This window comes from Lagopus leucura, unplaced genomic scaffold (assembly GCF_019238085.1).
Source record: "Lagopus leucura isolate 7727_CA_CO unplaced genomic scaffold, USGS_WTPT01 Super-Scaffold_100015, whole genome shotgun sequence".
In the NCBI taxonomy this organism is placed as follows: domain Eukaryota; kingdom Metazoa; phylum Chordata; class Aves; order Galliformes; family Phasianidae; genus Lagopus; species Lagopus leucura.
In genome coordinates this window covers 10,747,853-10,769,312 of record NW_024962269.1, presented here as the reverse complement: position 1 = coordinate 10,769,312, position 21,460 = coordinate 10,747,853, and the positions used below count along the sequence as shown (strand labels likewise).

The 21,460-nt window shown below is 45.5% G+C and overlaps 1 protein-coding gene across 1 annotated transcript in view; it reads left to right on the top strand.

Annotated features, from left to right (window-relative positions):
* The window catches only part of AGBL1 (AGBL carboxypeptidase 1), a 489,727-nt gene that overhangs the window by 434,676 nt on the left and 33,591 nt on the right, over window positions 1–21,460 (top strand). Inside the window, exons 30-32 of the transcript XR_006179785.1 lie at window positions 129–248; window positions 986–2,276; window positions 4,833–4,901. The gene's annotated coding sequence lies outside the window, so the exon portion shown is untranslated. The remainder of the gene's footprint in view (window positions 1–128; window positions 249–985; window positions 2,277–4,832; window positions 4,902–21,460) is intronic.

The window sequence follows — 21,460 nt, the reverse complement described above, 5'->3', positions numbered from 1 at the left end:
AAGTTGTTTTCATGATAATTAGTAGATTTGTTACCAGTTGATCCAGTGTGGTTTTTCCCTTGGAAAATGCACTGATCTCTATGGAATAACCCCTGACTTTTTTGTCTCATTCCTTTTGCATACTACAGAAGTTGAACTGAGTGCAGTAGAAGAATAAAATTTGTTCCTACAGAAATGCGAGTGTTTTTTCCCAAAAGCATGAAACATAATTAATGGACGTGACTTCTGCACCAAAAAAAGTCATATTGGTAGGTAATATTAGTGTATTGTGCTGGGAGAGCAATTGCATATTTTATTTTGCCTTTCCAGAGTTGCTGGGCATGAATTTCTGCAGCATTATGAAGCTGTTATGAAGACCTCAGTGCTACTCATGACCTTTGGAAAATGTGGGATTTAATAAGAGAAAGGGCTCTGAGGTTGATTTGCTGAAATACCCACTACTTATTCCTTGGCATTTGGTTATGCCGGATGCTTTTGTTCCAACTGGGGTTGCTCATCTGTGAGCAACAAACTAGTGGCACAAATCCCCATGCATGACCTTCACGATCTTCTGTGGCCTAAGAAGGTTCACACCCCACTTAATTTGCAGAGACTGTTTGGATCTTCCAGTTTGACATCACTGATGTATGTGGCAACAGGTAAATGAAAATAAAAGGCCAATTTGAGGGCAGCTATTTCTGACATGAGAATTTAGGAGTAACGAATTTATTCTTTTGAAAAATAGCTATTTTTAGTGCTCATGGAGGGTTGTTTTCTAGGGACTAGTGACAGGCTGTGCTGCCAATGTGTGTAGGTTGATTTTGGAGAAGCAGCCAGCCAGCTTGTATGGGGGCTGATGTCTTGCAAACTCCTGAGAGCATGCTGGCACAGGAGACTTTCTATTAGACTAGGACAACACAAACTGTAGCTGAACTGTGCCTTTTTACAGATGGTCCTAATCCTAAACCTATTCCATTTCAAGTTCAACTGATCCTCGTCCTTTTAGGCTATGAACTGACTGGCAAGACTTACAACATCTCATGGCTCACATGGGACTGGGATCCAAATATCTAGAATGTCATTAAGTCAGATTTGGGCATCAAATTTGAGCCTCTGGCAGCAGGATGTCAAATCCTGGGCTGAGCCTCTTCTGGCTTATTAGTTCCCGAGCTCAAAATGACAGACTGTTTCTACAGCAAGCAAACTGCTGCTCCAAAAGAAGAGATCAGTGGGAGCAGTTGGGCATTGACGAGCAAAGGCCGAGTGCCTGCTCCATGATGTTTAGGTCTTTGTGATAATAATTAGATCTTAAAATGTGTCAGTTCTGTATAGGGCAAATCATCAGCATAGGCCAGCAGCCTGTTTCCATGGGAGTGAGTGTGTCTGCTGCTGTGTGACTTGCATAAGAGCTAGCTAATGCAGCTGTGACCCTGCATAGCTGTATCTCAGCTTGTAAGCTGTGGAAGCAGGATGGGAATGATGTGAAAATGAAGGACTCTTGCTACCTCCTGACTTCTGCTGTCTTCATCACTTCTGACTTTCATAAAACGTTCCCCCGCAGAGGTGCAGTCAGTGTTGCTGCTATAAAGGCAGTGAGGAACACTGCCAGTGTCCAGGGGTCCTCAGAGAACAGCTTTCTTTTCCCATCAGAAAAACTGTGGCTATGAATTACCATTTCTATGTTGCTTTGAGAGAACAGAAATGTTACGTCTGTGTTCCTTTCTGTTTCTGCCACTCTCTTGCTACCTCAATAGTATTCATGCTATGAGGAAGGACGAGATCACTTTCCTTGGGAAAGAGGAGGTACTGAGGTAACCAGGGATGACTGCAGAACCAGGACAAGGAGAAATGGTCATATGGACTGTAAAACTGAGCCACTGCACTATACTGAAGTCAAGCTTTCTCTGTGCATTGATGCATCCCTGTTATCTAGGGGAACCATGGCAAGCAAATTCATTTGTTGCATATACCTTCTCCAGACCAAGGAGAGGAAAATTCTCCTTCCCATAATCTCCACTTTCTCAAGACTGACTCAATCATCTCTGTTCAAGAGGATGAAGAGAAGAATTTGGTGATATATGGAAATGGCTGAGTCACGGCCTGAACTACTGATTGAGCACCTGGGGAAAGGACCCGGTCAGCTCTGGAAGCACAGGTGAAGGCAATTCAGCTGTGTGATCAGAAGGGGTGGAGCCTGGTTGCACCTCTGTTAGACCTCATTGAAGTGCTGACCCCCACTGCAGAAGGATCTCTGGTTGGAGATCTCCTCCTTGTGCTTTTTCCCTGCGACCATAGAGGTGGGTGAGCACCTTTCTTTTTCCTCTGTAAGGCCATTCTGTTTGTGCTAGCCTCTTTGTTGTTGTTCTCCTGTATTGCCCTTCTACCGCGTTGATCTTTTGGATAATAACAGCTGACATATTTGGCTCTCCCCAGAATCCATGGTACAAAATGCAACTTGTATTCAAGGCTGCAGTGATTTTATCTTTTGTGTTCTTCTCTCTTTTCTCCTCCAGCCTTCTCACTATTGCCTACACAGAGAATTTACAGTTCTTTCAGCTGCTCCTTTTCCTTTCTTTGCGCTTGAGACATTTTCTGTCCCTGCAGGTTTAGATCCTGGGGGAGTATTGGCAGAACCCATGCATCCCATTTTCTTTTAGGATTTGGCATAGGAGCTTTTTGGAGATCTGGACACAAATATCTGCTCTCTTCCTCAGAATGTGACTGTTGCTATCTGATAAATGGGTGGGATCATGCAAGGTCAGTTGCTGTTGGTTGTGATCCCAGCATTGCCAGCACTCAGTCCTGTCTCACTTGAAGGGGTTGGCATGGCTACCAGTCTTCATTCCCCTTTTTTAAGCCCTTAGTTTCAGGATAACCTGTCAAAGGAAAGAGCAGTACAGTTGCACAGCCCCTGATCCACCAGCATGACCTCAATGAGAATTAGGTTAAAGCTAATGCAAAATAGGTGAAGCCTTGCAAAGCAAAGAATACCCAGGGGGGACTCCAGACTCAGAGAATGAACTGCTTTGTCACCATATTAAATCAAATGCACAACACAGATAGTTTCTGCTAGCACGCAGTCTGCAGAAGTTCTGGAGGTGAGAAGGGATCTGAGCAGCTATTAATTTTATCTGTGTGCAGTAAGTCTTTTCTACCCCTATGGAGAAAGATAAATGCATGAAGCTTCTGGAGCCTGAGTTTGCTGAATTCCTCATGGATTTGAATGGCCACATTATAACGTTGGCTTGGGAGCTCATCAGACCTCAAAATAGAAGCAAATCTGGTGATATGCAGTGCTGGGAAAGTCAACAGAGAAAATGAGCATTCCATAGGAACAGTGGTTTTAATTTACCACTGCCACAGCAGTTCCATGGTCCCTGCTTCCACTTGGAAGCTGAGTCCATGACATGAAGGGGGAACATCAAAAGCCAATGAGGGACCCTGGATTGCAAAGCAGATAACCTTGCTCCACTGAGCAAAATGCTTTCTTTGTTCCTTTGATCTGGGAGGGGTACTATCTGTTGGCACCCAAACTGCTTTGGGGGATTTTGCTGAACTCCACTGCCCCACCAGCTCACAACATTGGAGGCAGTTGGATTTCAAGGATGAAATCAAATAATTCCTCTGTGAGCTTATTGTGAGATGTCTTTGGCTAAAAGCCTGGGAACCAATCTTCTCATGGCCTAGTATTCAGTGATAGCAGGCTGCTTTATGCTGTATTAGTCTCCTCCACATGCTTGTTTTGAAGCAACAGAGTTCAGCTGAGGGTGGGGGAGAACAACACAAAAATATTGCTGATCTCCACTACTGAGAAAAAGGCCAGAGCCCCATGCAGGGCCCTCAGGAGGGACAAGAATCTATCTGTTGAGATTAAGCCTGATTTAATTTTTCTTATAAAGCACCTTAGCAGCTGTCTACATCTGATAGGTTGTTAGTAAGACTTTCCCTCATTGCAAAAGGGAAAGTAATTTACATTGGCTTTGCATCTCTGGCAAGCAGAAAAGATCGTGCCCCACCTGAGAATGATTGGGGAGCAGACAGGTGCATGCAGCATGGGGGGAAGGGAGGAAGGCTGGCTCCATACTAAACAACCACAAGAAAATGCCATTTGGAATGTAGCAATGGGTGAGTGACCTGGGCAGAGAATCAGCTTTCCGTCCACAGCAGTGCTTTGGAGCAGCTTCCCAGCCAGATCCTGCAAGATTGCTCTACAAGGAGCAACAGTGCTGCCTGACTGCAGGCTGCTCCATTTAGCCCAGTGCTTCTGCTGACACACTGCTTGCTCTCCCTTGTTAGAGGCATGGGAGCTCCAGCACCAAGCTGCCCTAGGACTTTTTTTTATTTTTCTGCTCATAATGAGCTGATAGCGTCTTAGGGAAGGACTGTGGCATTCACTGTGTTGTAAAGGTCTCTCCAAGAGGTGTAGGGGTGCAGTTACCCAACCTCATGTCTCCAGTGCAGGATTTGCACTTTGCAGCCCACCAGCTTTAAGTGCCCCTGCCTTTTCTGCCAGAAATGAGCTGTGAAATGCTGAGGAGGGGAGAACTAGAATTATGTCAAACAAAAGAGGGTGATGGAAGCGTTTTTTTTTTCTTGTTCCTTGACCACTGGGACCATGCAGAGGATTTGTTCTCTTAAAAGGCAGAGGCTGCTGGGTCCAGAGCTTTCTCCTGGACTGTCCTCATTTTCTGAAGCATTTTCAGAGGGGGTGGTGAGCAAAGAGAACTGATTGCTGAGTGCTTGCAGCTGGAGTGGGCTGGGAGACTCCTGAGAGCTTTTCAGTGCCCAGGCCAACCTTTCTGCAGGTAGGAAGAAGGGCACTTGAGGTTGTTTTCTTTTTCTGTGGTCCACAGAGATGTTGAAAGCTTCTGGATGACAGAGGAGGAGAAGCCCTTATGTTGCAAGGACTCGGTGAACACAAGGTAAGTTTGTTTTTTTGACTTGGTGTTTAAACTGTCTTTAAAAGAAAGCGATGTCAGAGATTGTGTTAGAGCTTTGGGTAGCAAGATGTGGTTGTTTTGCAGAAAGTTGTGGCTGATTTAGGGCGCTGGTAGGGGCAAGTAGGGAAGAAAGCCCAGGCTGCCCAGAAAAACTGGATACCTCATCCCTGGAGGTGCTCAAGGCCAGGTTGGATGGGGCCCTGAGCAGCCTGACCTGGTGGAGGGCAACCAGCCCATAGCAGGGGTTGGAGCTCCATGGCCTTTAAGGTCTCTTCAATCTAAGCCATTCTGTGATCGCGTAGCGGATGGGGAAGGGTTTTGTTGCTGGACAACATGGTTGAACAGCTTGGGGTAGGTCATTGGAAGATCCTGTAGTAGGAGATTACTCAGGAGAAAGGTGAGTCCTTTCAGGGGAGCTTATCTGTAAAAATCAGGACTATGAGAACATAACCTGAATATTAATTAAAGATCAATGTATCTAGGTGTGAAATTTCATTCCTTTCTTGATTGAGCTGTGCTGGAGAGCAGCGTGCTTTGACAGTGGGTGCATTGTACCCTTGTTCTATGGAGCTCTCAGGCACTCCTGTCATAGCTGCAGGTAAATAGGGGACCTTGCTAAAAAGGCTCAGCATTTACAGCAGCCTTTACAAATGAGGGATCTTGCCTGAAAGCAAGAAAGATGAAATTAAGACAAGTGCAAAGTGCTCCTTTTAGACAGGCAAAACAGAAGACAAACAAAACAGGGAGTACGTGATAAGGCAGCAGTACGGCAGGTGAGGTCCTGGGGTTTGTGCTGCTTCACAAGCAGAATATGAATCAACCCTGCACTGCTGCTGCAAAACAACTCGTTGTACCCAACACTGTATTAATGAGAGTGCTCTTTGCCAGATATGAGAGGCAATTATTGCAATCTGCTTGGGGCTGGCAGAGCTTCAGCCAAGTGTGGGTGTCTGGAACTGATGAGAAACTTTGTCTACACCCATTCAAAAACTGGGAGGGATAGTCCAGTGAGGGGTGGGGAGGGAAGGTGAATGATGAGAGGTTAGGCAAACAAATACTGTGAACAATGCTTGAAGACAGTGCATTTGTTTATTTTAGGAGGAAAAAAATGTGGAAATGGGATGCAGTAAGTCTTTTTACACATAAATAGTACTTATAAAAAGGCTGGAGATGAGGTGTTTTCCATAGTCACTGGAGTGGAAAAAAGAAATTGCTTGAATTTATAGTGGAGATGATTTAAGGTGTTTATTAGGAAAGCCCATCTAATTCCTAGAGGGGTAAAACACTGAAGCAGGCTGCATGGGGAGGATCACAGATTCATTAAGGCTGGAAAAGGCATCTAAGGTCATCTACTTTAACAGTCCACCTACCAGCAGTGGTGCCCATGTCCCTCAGTGCCACATCTCTATGGCTCTTGAGCACCTCCAGGGTGGGTGAATCCACCACCTCCCTGGGCAGCCTGTGCCACTGCATCATTGCTCTTTTGGAGAAGGATTTTTTCCTAGTAAGATGATGCAGCATCCCCCTTCTCAGTGGATCTTAGAGCAGGTTAGACAAACAACAATCGGGACAAATACTTAAGTATATTTGATCCTGTCTCTGATGATCCCATGGGATGCCTTTCTGCCATACATTTCTATAATTAAGTACAATATAAAGACACAGACTCTTCCTTGAGGAGTTAAAAATCTGTCTATAATTAGAAAAAGTCATAATCGTTTAATGATAAAACTAGGTTAAACGTGCCTTATGTGACAGCTCCGTTAATGTATCATTATGGAGCAAACATCAGGAGGGAAGGGAATTCTTTAAACTAAAGAACAGCGCTGGTGTAGCAACATGAGTATAAAACTGGCCAAGCATATATTAGGCAGGAAATTGAAAGAAAGTTTTGAACTGTCAGAACAGCAATGTTCTAAAACAGCCTTTTATAATGGGAATGCTGCGGGCAAAAATCAGAACTTGTTTTTAAAACAGAGCTCGCAAAATTAATTCAAAGGATTATATAGAGCTACTGCCTGTCGTAGTGGAGTCCCGGGCGAGGAGATCCCTTTTGTTTTCTTATTTTAGGAGCTGGGGGGAACAGAAGCGTTTTTGCCCCAGCGGGGCTGTTTTCTGCTGTTTATTGACACACGTGTGCCTCTTTCATCCCGGTGCTTTTTCTGCTGTGCAGCAGTTACTGATGTCCCTTTTAAGACGTGAAGGTCACAGCTCTGTTTAAAATGGCATAATTGCAATAGATGTAACTCCATCTTTGGGAAGACCTTCCAAAAGGGGTCTGCAAATCCTCAGGTGCTGCAAATCATCTTGACTGTTCCAAGGTTGCAAACTGTTGCTGACTGCAGAGAGCGTGGTTTGGGGTTAATGTGAGCAGCTGGGAGAGCTGCCTCAGGTTTGGCAGCCCTGGTGGTGCAACGTGAGGGGTTGGGGTGGGACAAGAAGCTGCTGCAATGGGATGCTGTGTGCCAAATGCAGCTAACAGGACAGTTCAGGCTCTATGCCAGCAGAGGAACTGAATTCGGTGCTGACAAATGAAACAGAGATGTGATTGGAAATGCCACGCTTTGGAGTTATAAGCAATTTTCCTATAATCAATCATCCAAACCAAATTGTTTTCATTTCTTTACAATATTTAGCACCCCTTTGAAAGCAGACAATAGGAGCTGTGTTTTGATTTCTTCTTTTGACCTGTTGCTCAAACTGATGTGATTTGTGTGCTTTGGCAGTGGGATGCTGGTGGGAAGAAGCTGAACTGGGTTCAGTGTTTGAGGGGGAAAAAAAAAAAACCTTGGCAAAGACCACATCTGTGATTATCAGCCAATCATTCAGATAGAGACGTGGTTTGTCCGCTCGCATTAGGTTTGTAGAGTATCTGGCTGTGCAAAGCTGTCAATGAAACTTCTGCATAAGAGGATGGTGGAGGGAATGAGGGAGGTGTTGAGGGAGAGCTGGGTTTGAGAGCCTCTGGCTCCCTGAATGATAGCAACAAAGGTGAGATGTTATTAGACCCATCAGCTCTCCTGGGTGTTCCTAATTACATGAAGTTGCTGACCCAGTTGGAGATTGTGCAGGAGGGAATAAGTAGAGCAGGAAGGCTGGTTCTGATATCCTGGGCTGACCCATATCAAACAATCCCTTTTCTTTTCTTAGGGTTAAGTGCATTTCTGAGATCTAGGGGGATGCATCTGCTTTCCCTTGGCCAAAGTGTGTGAGAAGGGAGAGGAAGCTTGTGGGAAGCATAAGATGAGGTGACTGGGCCGTGCTGAAAAACTGCTTGGTGCAAATATAACAGAGTGGGAATTTGTGGGCAGATGCAGCAAGAATAAAGGCAATGCCTGCTCTGGAGTGTGTGCTTTTCATCTCTTTTGAGTCTGATCGCTTTGGCCACATTTCAAGTCATGACCTGTTTGCACCATGCTATAAATCAGCTCAAGATGGATTTGTGGAAAGGTAGCCTGCAAATGCTACGTCCTTTGCTGAGGCAAGTCTTCTTCCCCAGGCAGGCAGTACAATGAGCAGGATCTTCTCATCTGCTGAATTCAGAGCTGCCATTAAGCTTGTTTGTCTCAGGGTATGTCTCAGCAGGAACATCCCACTCTTTAGCCAAGATGCAGGCCTTGCTGCGTGCATGTCAGGGCAGGTGTGCATGGCCTGCTATGCAGCAAACTGACAGAGACCTCACTAATGGAGCCTGTCCCACTGAGTGATGCTCCCTTAAGGGATGCTCAGCCTGGCGCCTATTGGTCCCACGGCAGGCAGTTGGTATTTGGAACTGCTGGAAAATCTCAGCATGTCATAGGAGTTCCCAGTGTTCTTGTTCATCAGGAAAGGGTACAAACATTCTTTTCTAAAGAGAGCTTTGAGACAAACAGAACTGGAGAGCAATTTAAGGATTAGTTTCAGCTTTGATTCAAGAGCTTGACTATATATATAATTTTAAATATCATTGTGCATTTCAGTTTACATTCAGCTGGCCTTCCTTGCCAGTGGTGTGGCATGTGTGGGAGTGCAGGGTCTGGGTTTTCTTGTTGTCAAATCTGAACAAATACTGTGTTGGGAGCCCGCTCACTCAATGCTGGGAATCACAGAGGCGCCGGGACCTCCTGGCATGTCCAGGTAAACAAGAAAGGTGCGTTGATTATATCACTGGCACAGCAGATCAGCTCTAAGTACACGCTGCTCTGTGGCTCGGCTTCTTTGCAATAAGTGGAGATGGTGCTGCTTTTCTTCCTGCTCTTGTCCATCCTGCCTGTTTAGCTGCTGCTGGTGGAACAAGGAGTGTTTCTTGGTTCATGTTATACAGTGCTATGTACACCAGGGCTCTGTTTGCAGCAGGGGGCTTTCAAGTGTTGCATTAGAGCAAGCACACAGACCAGACCTGGTAGATGAGCAGCCTGGGTAGCACTAACAAAGGTGATAGATGGGCATGTGCCTGTCAGACTGCAACAGCTGAAATTCACCCAGCAAATCCCATTTGTAACAAACTACCATTTACAGACATCCTCACAGGAAGACCTGTTATTTTTTTTCCATTGCCAATTGGTTCTCCTTGATAGAGCAAATGCTTACATGAGGTTGAATGGATGCGATGATCTTTATCTTCCTGCTCTCCCCAAGGTATGCTGTATTTAGCCCACAAGGGTACATCTTCGCCTCTCCTTCATGTCTTAATTTCCCTTTTATAATGCCACTTAAATACTGAGCAGTACAAAGCCTCAAAGCACTGAATATCTATGGACAGTTAAAAATGAGTGTTGCTCTGTATTCTGAGGTGGTGGATTGCCCTCTCCTTTTATGGTGACTATGGGGACCTCGACGGCCACTTTGAGCAACATGTAAGGCTTTTATCTCTACTTCAACTTCCTCTATCCTCCTTCTCCTGATCTTCAGAAAATAATAAATCCACTCCTGATCATGGTGGTTAAAGTTTCCAAGTTCTTTTAATTAAGGCATGCTTTCCCTCCATTCAGATAAATGGCTCAGAATTTATCTTCTATTGCTCTGTTTCTGCTGGAGAAGCCTGGGAAGCACGTGGTAGGGATGAGAAATATGAAGGGGTTTTTTGCTATGTCTTGTCACTACCAGTGGCATGTGCCAGCTGCTTCACAAGGGTTATTAATCTCTAGAACAAAATTTTCGATGCTACAGTGACTGTTGAACCTGAAGAAGAAAAATGGTAGAAAAATGCTCCTTACTGTGTATTTTGCTTTTGCTGCTGCCGTGTTTTCCTCTGTTTCAATGGCTCTTGGCTTGCAGAAGTAAAACAATACTTAATTATTGTACTTGAGTCACCCTGAAGTCCTCTTCCTTCACTTAAATAGGAGAAATGAACCACCAAGAAGTGACTCAGCATGTGCTATACACTTACCTTTGTATTTGCTTGTGCACAGGGAGTCTTGTTGGGCATGTAAGCAGACTAAAATTCCCAGCTTTTCCTTTTTCCATCACTTCTCCTTTTCCAGTGATCAAACCTGAGTAACCACCAGAGCCAACACACAGATACAGGTCACTGAGATTCATCCCTTTTGGATGAAATAGCAAAAAATTCCCCAGATCCTGATGGCAGTCATTAAATACTGCTTTATTGGGCTTTCGGCACCTAGAGGAACTCGACCTAAGAGGCTCTGAAAGTTGGGTTACAATGGCCACCACAGCCTGAGCATCCTTACCTCCTGGTGTGAGCCCATGAACGCACAGCAGTGATGGAAGCCTTAGTCATAGCAGCGGGTTTCCAGGAAACCTCATGTGAGAGAATGTTGCCTTGAGGCAGCAGACAGCGTTATCAAAAGCCTACCAGGGACACATGTAAAAAATGGGAGCTTAATTGCCATATTTCCTCTTTATCTCAGTATAATTAACAAGCTGGTGTCTCTGCAGCTTTAGTTGAAGGGAGCGCTCAGAAGTGTGTTACAGAGCATGGGAGCTGTGTTACTGTGGGAGTGTTTGTGAAGTCCTAGCAGCAGATATTTCAAGCGCTGTTAAAGAATGATCTCTTCTTATAAAACAGAGCAACGAAACACAAGTCTTTCCATCATTCTTATCATTGAGGTTGGAAAAGGCCACTAAGATCATCTAGTCTAACCATCAACCCATCACCTCCCTTCGTGGATTAGCCCTTGGCATCTGCTGGTGGAGGGCAGTAGCACGTCAGGTGAGAGGTGAGCCGACAGGAGTCGAGGCCAGGAGCTTTGTGCGTGGTGACTCAGTGCGATCAGACGCATCCACACAAGCAATGTCAGCGGGCAGGTCTCTGTGTGATGGTGGGATGACTCAGCCCTATCTGCAGTGCTGTCTTCAAACTGCCCAGGAGGTGACACCTGCCAGTGCCAACAGGCGCAGACATGAGCGCTAATTGCCACTGTGACTCAGCTCAGTGTCTGACAACTTGTCTTCCATCTAGCATCTCTTGGTTTGTGACTAAAGTGGCTTTTTACTGGAAGAGCTGGTTTCTACCTGTTCATACATCCTTGCTTTGCAGACAAGATGACGTGTGCAGTCACAGCAACGAGAAGCGAAGCTCTGGAGTGTGAAAGTGAGCTTGGGTGTGAGTCAGGTTTGAGTGCAACTTATCTCAGGAAGTGTATGGCAATGTTTTTGAAGGCAATACACTCCCAGCCCTTTTGAGGCCTTATCAGGGATCTGGCTGTTTTATCTATAATGGCTTTTCATATGGGATGCAAAAAGCTCCAGCATGGTACTCATGCATCAAGCATGCAGAAATCATCTTGGTTGGTGGAACGACAGGTGAATTTGCAAAACTGTGCTTAATGACTGAGTGACAGTCATCTCCAGTACGTGCTTTCAATATGATATCATGAAGGATCATCTTTCTCCTGCCTATGAGGCTGAAAGAAGCCCAGGGGAGAGGATCTCTTGGGTTTATTTGCTTTGTTTTCAATTGATTTTGGAGATTAAAGCCCAAGTCAAAGTAGCAGCTTGAAAGCCTTGGATACAGAGAGCTGCTGTTTTTCTCAGCATAGCAGCGCATTGTCAGCCTGTCTGGGTCCTGACCTGGTGCTGTTGGGATGGTGTTGGTTCAATCAAGCAACATTCTTACACCTCCTGTCCTCTGCAAACACACACATGTGCATAAACTGTTTTTCTCCTATTTTAAAGCAGCAGATTTAACATGAGTGTTTATCCTTTGCACATTGTTCTTACAACATTCCCCGCACTGTAATAATTCTCTTCCTAATCCACCTGTTTTTTTTAACAACCTCACTGAGCACTTAAAAGGTATTTCCACAAATTATAGAACTTTTGAAGTGTTTTCTCTTGCTTGGAACAGCAAGTAGAAGTTTATAAATGAGATGAATTAGTCATGGGGTGCTTTTCTTGGGGACCCGTGGCCCTGGCTCTGTTTTCAATTTGATTATATTTCTCCTTGCATTTCAACTCCTTTCTGTGTCTTCCTCTAGCAAAGGTGAATGTCTTCATCTGTGCACCTTGAGCTCTCCCTGGGTGCTCAGAGTGGCTCATATCAGGATGTGTCCCATGGTTGGGGAGTTTTCCTCAGGTCTGAGGAAAGCTAACAGCAGCCTGCTTTGGCTTTTCAGCAGTAGCAACCTGAGTTGGCTTGAAGACTCTCTGCTCTGTCTCCTGCATCATCATTGTAGCATAATGTTCTGCTCCCAACTCAGAGCTGTGCTTCTCCAAGAAAGGTGAGGGTACAGCAGCAGGTTGTACCCTGTGAACAGATGTCAGAAATTCCCAAGCCATATGAATGAGGGAATTGAACTGACGTCCTCTGGTCTTACTCAGCTGTGCTTGGTGACCTCGTAAGACGCAACAAGCTGCGTCAGCTTGAAAATTCCTTCTGTCCTTCTTTTCCTGTTCTCCACATCCTTGATCAGCATAGCCCACATGGTTTTCTCTGCTCTCTGTTTTCTACACGTGTGCCTGCAGGTTGCACAGGGTGAGCAGCAGAGGCCACTGTGATGAGCAAGAGCCACAGTTAACTCCAGGGCAAAAAGTAATGGCCTTAACTGATGGCTGCTAGTTGGAGCCTGCCACTGGGTTTCCTGCTGCCCTTCCTGATATCTCAGGCTGCATGATGCTTACCTTCAAGAATTTCCTTAGTCCAAGAGAGCAAAGAAAACGTTGTTTCACAGATGCACAACCCTCATTCTGCAGGCAAGAAAACATGTTGCTTCTCTGGTGTGTGTTCCTGTCAAGCTGGGAATGGGCTCAGTACAAGATCCCTGTTCTGCATCCCCCGTGTGCCTGCACAGGGCTTTAAAACCAGTGAGGTCCCTTCCCTGAGCCACTGGCAGGTCAAGTGTTCAGTCTGATGGCTGTGCTGTTAATCTGAGATGTCAGTGAGGTATGCAAGCACGATCCTTTCTTGATGTGTAACAGTTTCATCCTGGGTAGCTGTTGGGATTTTGGTTAGGCTAAAGGAGGGGTGTGAGAAGGGATCTGTGTAATTCTTTTAGGAATCTGGGAAAATTTCTGGGTTCTTCTGTAATTTTCTGGAAGCCCTCTGGAGGTGAACTTTTATAATTAACAGAGGTGCACACATGAATGCAAACAGAAATCTTGTGCTTGCGAGCATGCCGGTGCTCCAAATGCAGACCATTGAAATATAGCTCTTGCCATATTGAATTCATTCTCAGCTTCTCTTTTATGTAATGCATTTCTCTCTTCTACATATCTCTCTGCTGTGACACTGCTGCTGTTTTGGTGGATTGCTTCTTGTAATCTTTCTTTTTTCAAACAGTAAACTTGTTCCTGATGTAATTACTGTGATAAAGCTCTGTGGCCTGACAGATCATCCTTAACAGCACTGCTGCTGTTAACTTCAGACATGAGGACGTTCTATTTCAATCCTTTGTGAGAAGTGTGGTAAACAGTAAACAGGTTTGTTTTCCTTAGCGTCATCTCGCTCTGCATTAAGTCTGTCTGGCAAAGGAGATGGTCCCCAGGTCTGTCTTCCGCAGCACTGAGGTTCCCTTGGGACTGCTCTGCAGCCCAGAATAGCACTGATGCACTGCTGCCAAGTGGACAGCATCTCCTGCAGGAGATGGATTCGATGTCAGCTAGGCACGTGCCCACCATGCTGATGCCATCTTCTGGCTGTCCCTTCTGCTGGTGCTCCTACTGAGGGGTAATATTATTACTTCCCCCCCTATCTGTAAATAAAGAGATAACAAATATTAATTAAAACACACTTTCCAATCAGGATGCAGAAGAAAAGCCTCATATATACTTGCTGCCTGAATTCTGTTTGTCCAGCTATATGAATCAATACATTTCTGAGTAAGGGGAGAAAGCAGTTTGGGGTCCAGTTCAGCAGCTTTCCTCTATTTTATTTTTTTTTTTTTTTTTTTTTTGCCCTTAACAATCATCAGTGACATTTCTTCTCTTTTACTATTAAAAAACTAAAAAAGTAAAATCTACTCACTCTGCGAAGCTCATTTTTACTATTTGCTTTCACAGTCTCAGTTGACAACTAAAAGCTGTAGCAATTGCAGCTTTCCAGGTCCTTTTGTTCCACACGTTTTTGCCTTAGTGTCTCAGAACAATTTACAGTAAATAGAGGGATTCATGGGAAACAGGGATAAAAACAGATGAATTGTCAGCATGATATAGGAGCGGAGAGTTTGCTAGGGAGGGACGTCACTGCAACGTGTTGCTGGAGCAGAGGGGGAGGATGGAGAGAACAGCAAATGGTGACAACCCCACAGGGTGTTAGGGCAAATCCTGCTTGCAGGAGCATTTGGATGTTAGGTTCTTTGGGAAATGCATATGCATGAGGTCAGCAGGGGTTGTGCCACTTGGCATCTATGTGGTGTGGTATAAGAGGTTTGGGCATGTGTGAGAGTGATGGGACTGCCAGTCATTTTTGGTTGGCGTGGGTGAACTGGGCTCAGTACTGCCACTATTTTTGAATGTGGTCGTAGAATCAGAAAATATCTGTAGTTGTAATGGACCCATAAGGATCATTGTGTTCAACTCCTGGCTCCACAAAGGACCACACAAAAACCAGACCCTCTGTCTGAGAATGCTGTACAGATGCTTCTTGAGCTCTGGCAGCTCAGTGCCGCCACCACTGCCCTGGGGAGCCTGCTTTATGGCTGCCACCTGTTAGAGGCCGATTTCCCTCACCTTTGTCCTCTGTGACCCAATGGACCAACTCTGATATCACTCACAAACCCGGACGGAATCAGGAGAGCTGGAGTCAGTGGAGCCCTGTGGTTGTATTTCTCTGGTGACAAGGCTCTTCAGAGCTCAAGGACAGTAATTGAATGTAATGTCCAAAGCCCAAACCAGTCTACAAATCCCAATGCTGTGAATAGGAGACTTCAGAAGGGCTGCTTTCCTCATCTTATCTCTCACAGACAGTTACTGTGTTCTTGATGTAATTATAGTGATAAAACAATGTGACATAACTGCTTGCTTCTATCATGGTATCACTGCTGTTGACTTAAACGACAAGGTAATAATTTTATAAGAGACCTTTTATTTTTCTTTCCCTGGCAGCCACTAAGCATGGGAGCAGCTATCTCCGATAAAATGCATTATGCACATTTCACGAGTCCTAAAACTTTTTATCGGTTTTATTTATGCACTTCTCATCCAGGTGAAATTCTCATTTGTTTCTGCAGCATCTAGGCAGTGTCTCCAGCCAGCACAGGGACTGGTGTTTGCACAGTGGGACCTGAGCTGCAGACAGCAGCAGCAGCCGGTCACGCTTGATGCTTGGGAGAGGAGAGAGGGAACAAAGGCTCATTTCTGCACAATTCCCTCACTTTTCAGGCGTTGGTGCATTGCAGACATGCAGGTCCCCCCACACAGCTAGAGGAGGTGTCCTTGGATGGCTCTTGTGAGAGAGAGCCTCGCTAAAAATGAGCCACGTGAAGAGGATGAGAGATGGGATGCGGGCACCTCCCTTTTTTAATATATGGAAGGCTTGAAAGTGTTGCTTTAAATTAGCTGGGAAGCTGCAGCCTAGAGGCAGTCTGTGAGCTAACTTTGAAGCCAATGGGAATCTAATCATATATATTTATGTCCCTGCACTCCCGTGTCTCGGCTGTACGTTTACTGATGTAGCTTTCACAGGCACGTAAAGCCCTGCTGATCTATGCTGTTGTCTGACACTGTCAGCCAAACCTCACTGTGAAGCACAGGGTGGGAAAGGATGCAGAGTACATCCCTGTCCTGTAACTCCCTGTTGGGCTTGGACCAACCCAGGTGTTGGAAAGCAGCAAGCAGCTGCAATCCCTGGAAATTGAAGGAGGAGATGCCCTCAAGCTCTGTCTTGCTGCATGCAATGTTGGTTGTGTAAAACAGTAAAAATACGTTTTGTTTACCTGTGTGGAGTTGTCAAAGAGGATGATAAACTCGGGCAATATAGCTATAGATGGACTTAGTGCCTGTTCGTGGGTATTCAGATTATTTTCTGGCTTCCTTACTTTCATTACAGGGCATGAGAATATCTGGAAGAAACTGATATTTGCATTTGGTGACAATCAAATAGAGGAAGGAATCATCTGAGAATGCTAATGGTCAGCAAACATTACAGGGCTTATGGTTTGAGCTTGTCAGAATGGCTCTGTGAGGAGGTTTGACAGTGCAGTTTTTGAACACGAGGAATTGTTCATTGCTTTAAACCAACCGTGAGTCCTCTGCATGAGGAATGCAGGTTTTATCTTGAAGGCTCCGAGTTTTTTACTGTTTGCCTCTTTGCCCAAGTGGTAAAAGAGGGGAGAAAAAGCTCAGACTTGCATACTGTAAAACCATTTTTTCTGCCTTTGGTTTCTCTTAAAGAACAGTACCAAGTTTGGGAACAGACAGGATAGGATTTGCAAAGTTACTACCAGTTTTAATAGCTGTTCTTGGAAGCAAGCCCACAGAAGATGAAGCCATTGTGATGTCTTTCCCAGTGTGCAGGCCTGAACAAAAAATGTGAGAGCAGACTTCCAGCAATGGCATTCCTCTTGCATGGAGAAAAAACAGCCTTACCTTTGCTTTATCATTGCTTTCAGAGGGAAAAGGGCGGTCTGCCCAGTGTTGGTAGTGAGCGCTGGTAGCTGCATGCCATTGCCCTGCTTTGCACTGGGCTGGGGGACCAGCATTGCTCTCTGCCTGTGCCTCTTCGTGCTGCTCATCCACTGTGCTGTCCCCTGGGGCAGCCCCTAATGACAGGCTGAGAAGTTGAAACAGGCATCAGGGTTAAGAGGAAGATGTAACTGCTGTTTTAATGCCTCTTTTGTAGTCTTTTCCCATTGTATTGAAGGTGTCTGTTTAATACCAAGTGATGACTGCCCTGACTGTCACTCTCTTGGAGATACTGTGTTTAGGTGCCCTCCTGGGTTTTTCAGACAATCAAACGGTGGCACATGGCCTCGATAAACAAATGCCTTTCAAAATTCCCCACGTTGCTATTGAAGTACCGGTGCTGCCGGACGCATGACCCATCACACTGCTTTTCACCCAGCTCTGTCATTCTCTCAGCCAGTGGTTTTTGTGTGCCTGGGAGCTGTGGTTGAGTCCCAGACAATGCAGAGAGACCTGTTTCACTAAGAACCCTTCCCACAATTGACTTGCTGCTGATGGGAGCTGCCAGGAGGAGCCCTGTGTTCTTGGTCTCGTGGGAAGCGATGCTGGGCTGGGAATGGAGAAAGTGGGGATTGAGAAACAGGGGCAGATATGGGATTGGGATGAGTTTTAGTGAATTCATCTGGTGCCTGATCTATTGGTTGGCAACACTGTCCACAGCAGGAGGATCAGACCTAGATGATTGCAGTGAAATCATGGCCTGAACCAGTGGTTGAGCACCAGTGTGGCTAACCCAGGGAGCTCAGGTGCAAGCAGTGTACCCAACTGACTGGAAGGGGTGGGCCCAGGGTCCACGCCTCCTCACCCTCATTTAAAGGCTAGCAGCTGGACAGAGATTGATTGCACTCCTCTTGAGGCATCACCGGTCATTGGAAGGGGTGAGCTAAATTTTGTTCTTTGTTACCTTTTATTGCTCTGTAGCATTTGTATCCTGGTAGAAGGTACTGTCATTGCTTTCTTGTGCTGCACAATGAGCTTTGAAGTCCCTTCCAACCCATGCTGTTCTATGAATTAATGTTGATCATGTGGGTGAGAGGCTGCTTCCCTGTTGCTCAAATGGCCCGCAACGAAGTGAGGTGAGGATTTTGTTGTGCCGTTTCCTCCTTATTGCTAGTGAGGATAAGATGGGGTTGTTCCCCAGGTGGGGATGCGTGCTTGCTTGCCTGGTTGTTCTGGACACAGACTTTAGGTCTGGAGATTCGATGATCTTTAAGGTCCCTTCCAACCTTAAGCCTTTCTGTGTTTTTTCTCTTGTTGCAAGGGAAGCACAATAGGTGGGACCAGCTGGAGAAAATATGGGTTTAATCCTGCACCAAGAATACATGGGAACTCTCCTGCTTTCATGAGTATTTTTTTCATTCAGTGCTTTCAGCCATGTGAATGTTTAATGGCTTTTTTGTAGCATCTGGAAGGGGATCCCATGCCTGCTCCTTGTCTTCCCCTTTGAGATTAATTCTGACCATGTAGTCCTACCACTGAGGGATGCGTGCAGCTCTGTGGGAGAGGAGTGCTAGGTTGTGTATTAGTTGCATGCTGTAGGTGTGCATATGGGGCTGTGCAGGGTGATTTTTGGAGCTTGTGTGCCTTTTACATTTTTGTATTTTTCTCCCAGCTTCCTTCTCAGAAACCTCAAGGAAAAAAAGGGAGGAGAGAAGCGTGAATCCCCTCTTTCAGCTAGTCCAAAGTTATCCCTCATTTTTATAAATACTTCAGCAGTTCCCATTCACTCTGTAGGCATTATGCTTTGGCCAGATAGTTCATGTTTATAAGGGATGTAAAGTAAATTAACTTTCAACCACAGTCATTTACATGATGTCACCTCCTCAATCACAAGCACAGGAGAGCTGCTGACCCAGGTTTCCAGCAGCTTCTTTCCGGGACGAGTAACAAACCATCCCTAAATCTTTCAAAAGCTTCTCCTGTTCCTTTGGGAAGCAACTTCTCTGCTGAGCTGTGAGATGTCTTTGTGGTTCCAGGTAGGTGAAGTCCATGTGGCACAGACCAGGTGACCCTGCAGCAGAGACCTGTCTGCAGAGCAGTGCCTGATGTATGGTGCTCTCTGACGTATTGCAGGGCATTGAGCATTGTTTGCTTTCTCCTGCATTGAGCAAAGGAGTATGTTTGGCTCAATGACACCTTCCAGGGGTACCACCAGCTGTTTTGCAGTCTTTGATTTCAAGGCATAAGAGAACCTGTCCTTTCTTCTTTGTCCTCATAGTTGCAAACAAAGTGCTTGCTTTCCCACTTGGGTTCTCTGCTTTTATCTTCCAGCTGCTGTTGGTTCTTGCTCTGCTTTCCTGTGTGCAAGCAGAAACCTGTCTGGTATTTGAGATCTCTGCTGTTGGAGGTTGCTAAATTACTGTTCCTCACAACTATCTTTTTTTGATGCTCCTTTTAGTCCCTCACAGCAAGACATCTTCCCCACTTCCTCGGGTGGCTTTATAATTCTCTCCATCATCATCTCCAACTTTTCCACTCCTTTAAATCTTTGCAAAATGCATTTGTGAAAGCTGCTGTTGGTGTGCTGGCGTCGGTCTGACCAGTGCGGTCTGAAGTTGCAAGCCAGCTCCCCATCCCTTTGCATTTAACTGAAGGCTGACTCCTTGATAGACTCTACTGACTACATAATTCTCTGAGAGCTCATGCAGTTACTTCCCTATCAAAAAAATAATGCTGTTTGGAGTGCTTTGCTTTTGCTTTTTCGTTGCACAGACGCTCCCACAGCTGGAAGGTAGCTCTGTCCTAATTTGTTTGTTCCTTGGTGCGCACCTGTGTGTTTGCCTTAAAGTGTTTGATTTGCACAGGCCCGGCATACCAGGAGGTCTGCAAAGCTCTGTGGGACCTCCTGCTGAATCACTGTGTCTGCTTTTGTGTCTCCTGCAAACCTTAGTGGCAGTCATTTTATTCTGCCTTCCTGAACAGTGCTGGAAGCACTGGAGGGCATCAGGTAATGCCTGTCCCCTTGGAGCCCTGCAGAAATGGTCCTCTTTGGGTGCTAATTCCTTGCAATTCTATCTGTCCAGTTTTGATTTCAGCTCTTGGACTTCTTCCCCCCCCTTCTCTCAGTCTCGGATTGATGACTGCTTTATAGCAATTGTGGAGGAAATGAGATGGGGTGAGAAGGTCTGAGTACTGAGAGGGGTGAATGGGGAAAATGTTATTTTTACAGGTGCTAGGCATGGTATCTGTGTGCACGTATACATATTACAATGCAGAGCATAAAAGCCTGAAGTCTCCTTTAGCACAGCCTGTAATCCTATTAGAAGGATTACTCTGTTGTCCTAGGCTATCAGATCGTGGTAAGAACTCATTTAGGTCAGCTGTTTAGGAAATTTACACACACAAGGAAAAAAAAATAAGCCTCTTGCTGTATTTCATAGGGATCGACAAGCTCTTTTCAGACCTTTTCTGTGCTGCTGATTACATCCTTGCTCTTGTAGTTTCTCTGCATCCTTCTTAAACCCTCATGTAAATGATTTGCTTTCAGCTTTTCACTTCTAATGGCAGATGTTGTATAGGCGGTGCTATAGCTGGACCCCAGGTATTTCCAGACCTTGAAAGGATTAGAATTTTAAATAGTAAAGTACTTTGGTTTTTGCTCTCCCTCTGTGCATTTGTGCGCATGATAACTTTGAGAGTAAGGGTATGGGCAGGCCTGATTTGCTGGCAGAACTTAATGAAAGCTAAATCTGCACTGGCAGGGCCCCAATCAGTTTAATCCTTGGTCTGGTGATTATCAGCAATGTTATAATTTAATTTGATGCCTCTGTATTCCGAAGGTCAGCTCGTGCTTTCCTTTACAGTGGCAGTCAGTTCTAGTGCATGCCTTCCTCATAATTCCAGCAGAGCCAGGTATACAACAGGAGCATGCTTAAATGGGGTGGCCAAACAAAGCAACTGGGCATGCTGCATCATTATGCAGCCAGGGAGAAAGCCCTTCATGTTAGGAAAAGCGTGGTGGGAACTTTCACCTCCTGAACTGGAATAAAGCCACATCTGTCCAGAGCTTGATGTTGTATTTCATGCCTCCACCCAAATGTTTATGGCAGAGTAAGAAGGGAGATGTGTATGCAAATCTTATCTGTTGCTGCCAAAGTTCTGTGCACTCACATGGAACTCCGTTCTGTTTTTTGGCTAATTCTATGTTGGGCAGTTGAGCTGTTTCTTTCCATCCAGAGGGAATGTACTCTTACAGGTGGGAATCCCTCCTCCTAAGGAATGTACACATACAGATGGCAATGCCTCTTTGTAAGGATTTGGTACATTAAGTCTTCCAGCATTCAGAGGATTCTGCCTGCAATCCTGTAGAGCTTTGAGGAGATCCATACTTGTGTGTTATCAGTGTGGCAGACCAGCATGGGTTATGTCTGCCCAAGCAGCTGTGCACGTTGTAATGCAGGCACTTTTGCAGGAAGCAGCTGTACGATGTGGTTGTGAGGTTGGACCCTTCCTGAAAGCACCAGACGTGATGGCAATTAGGA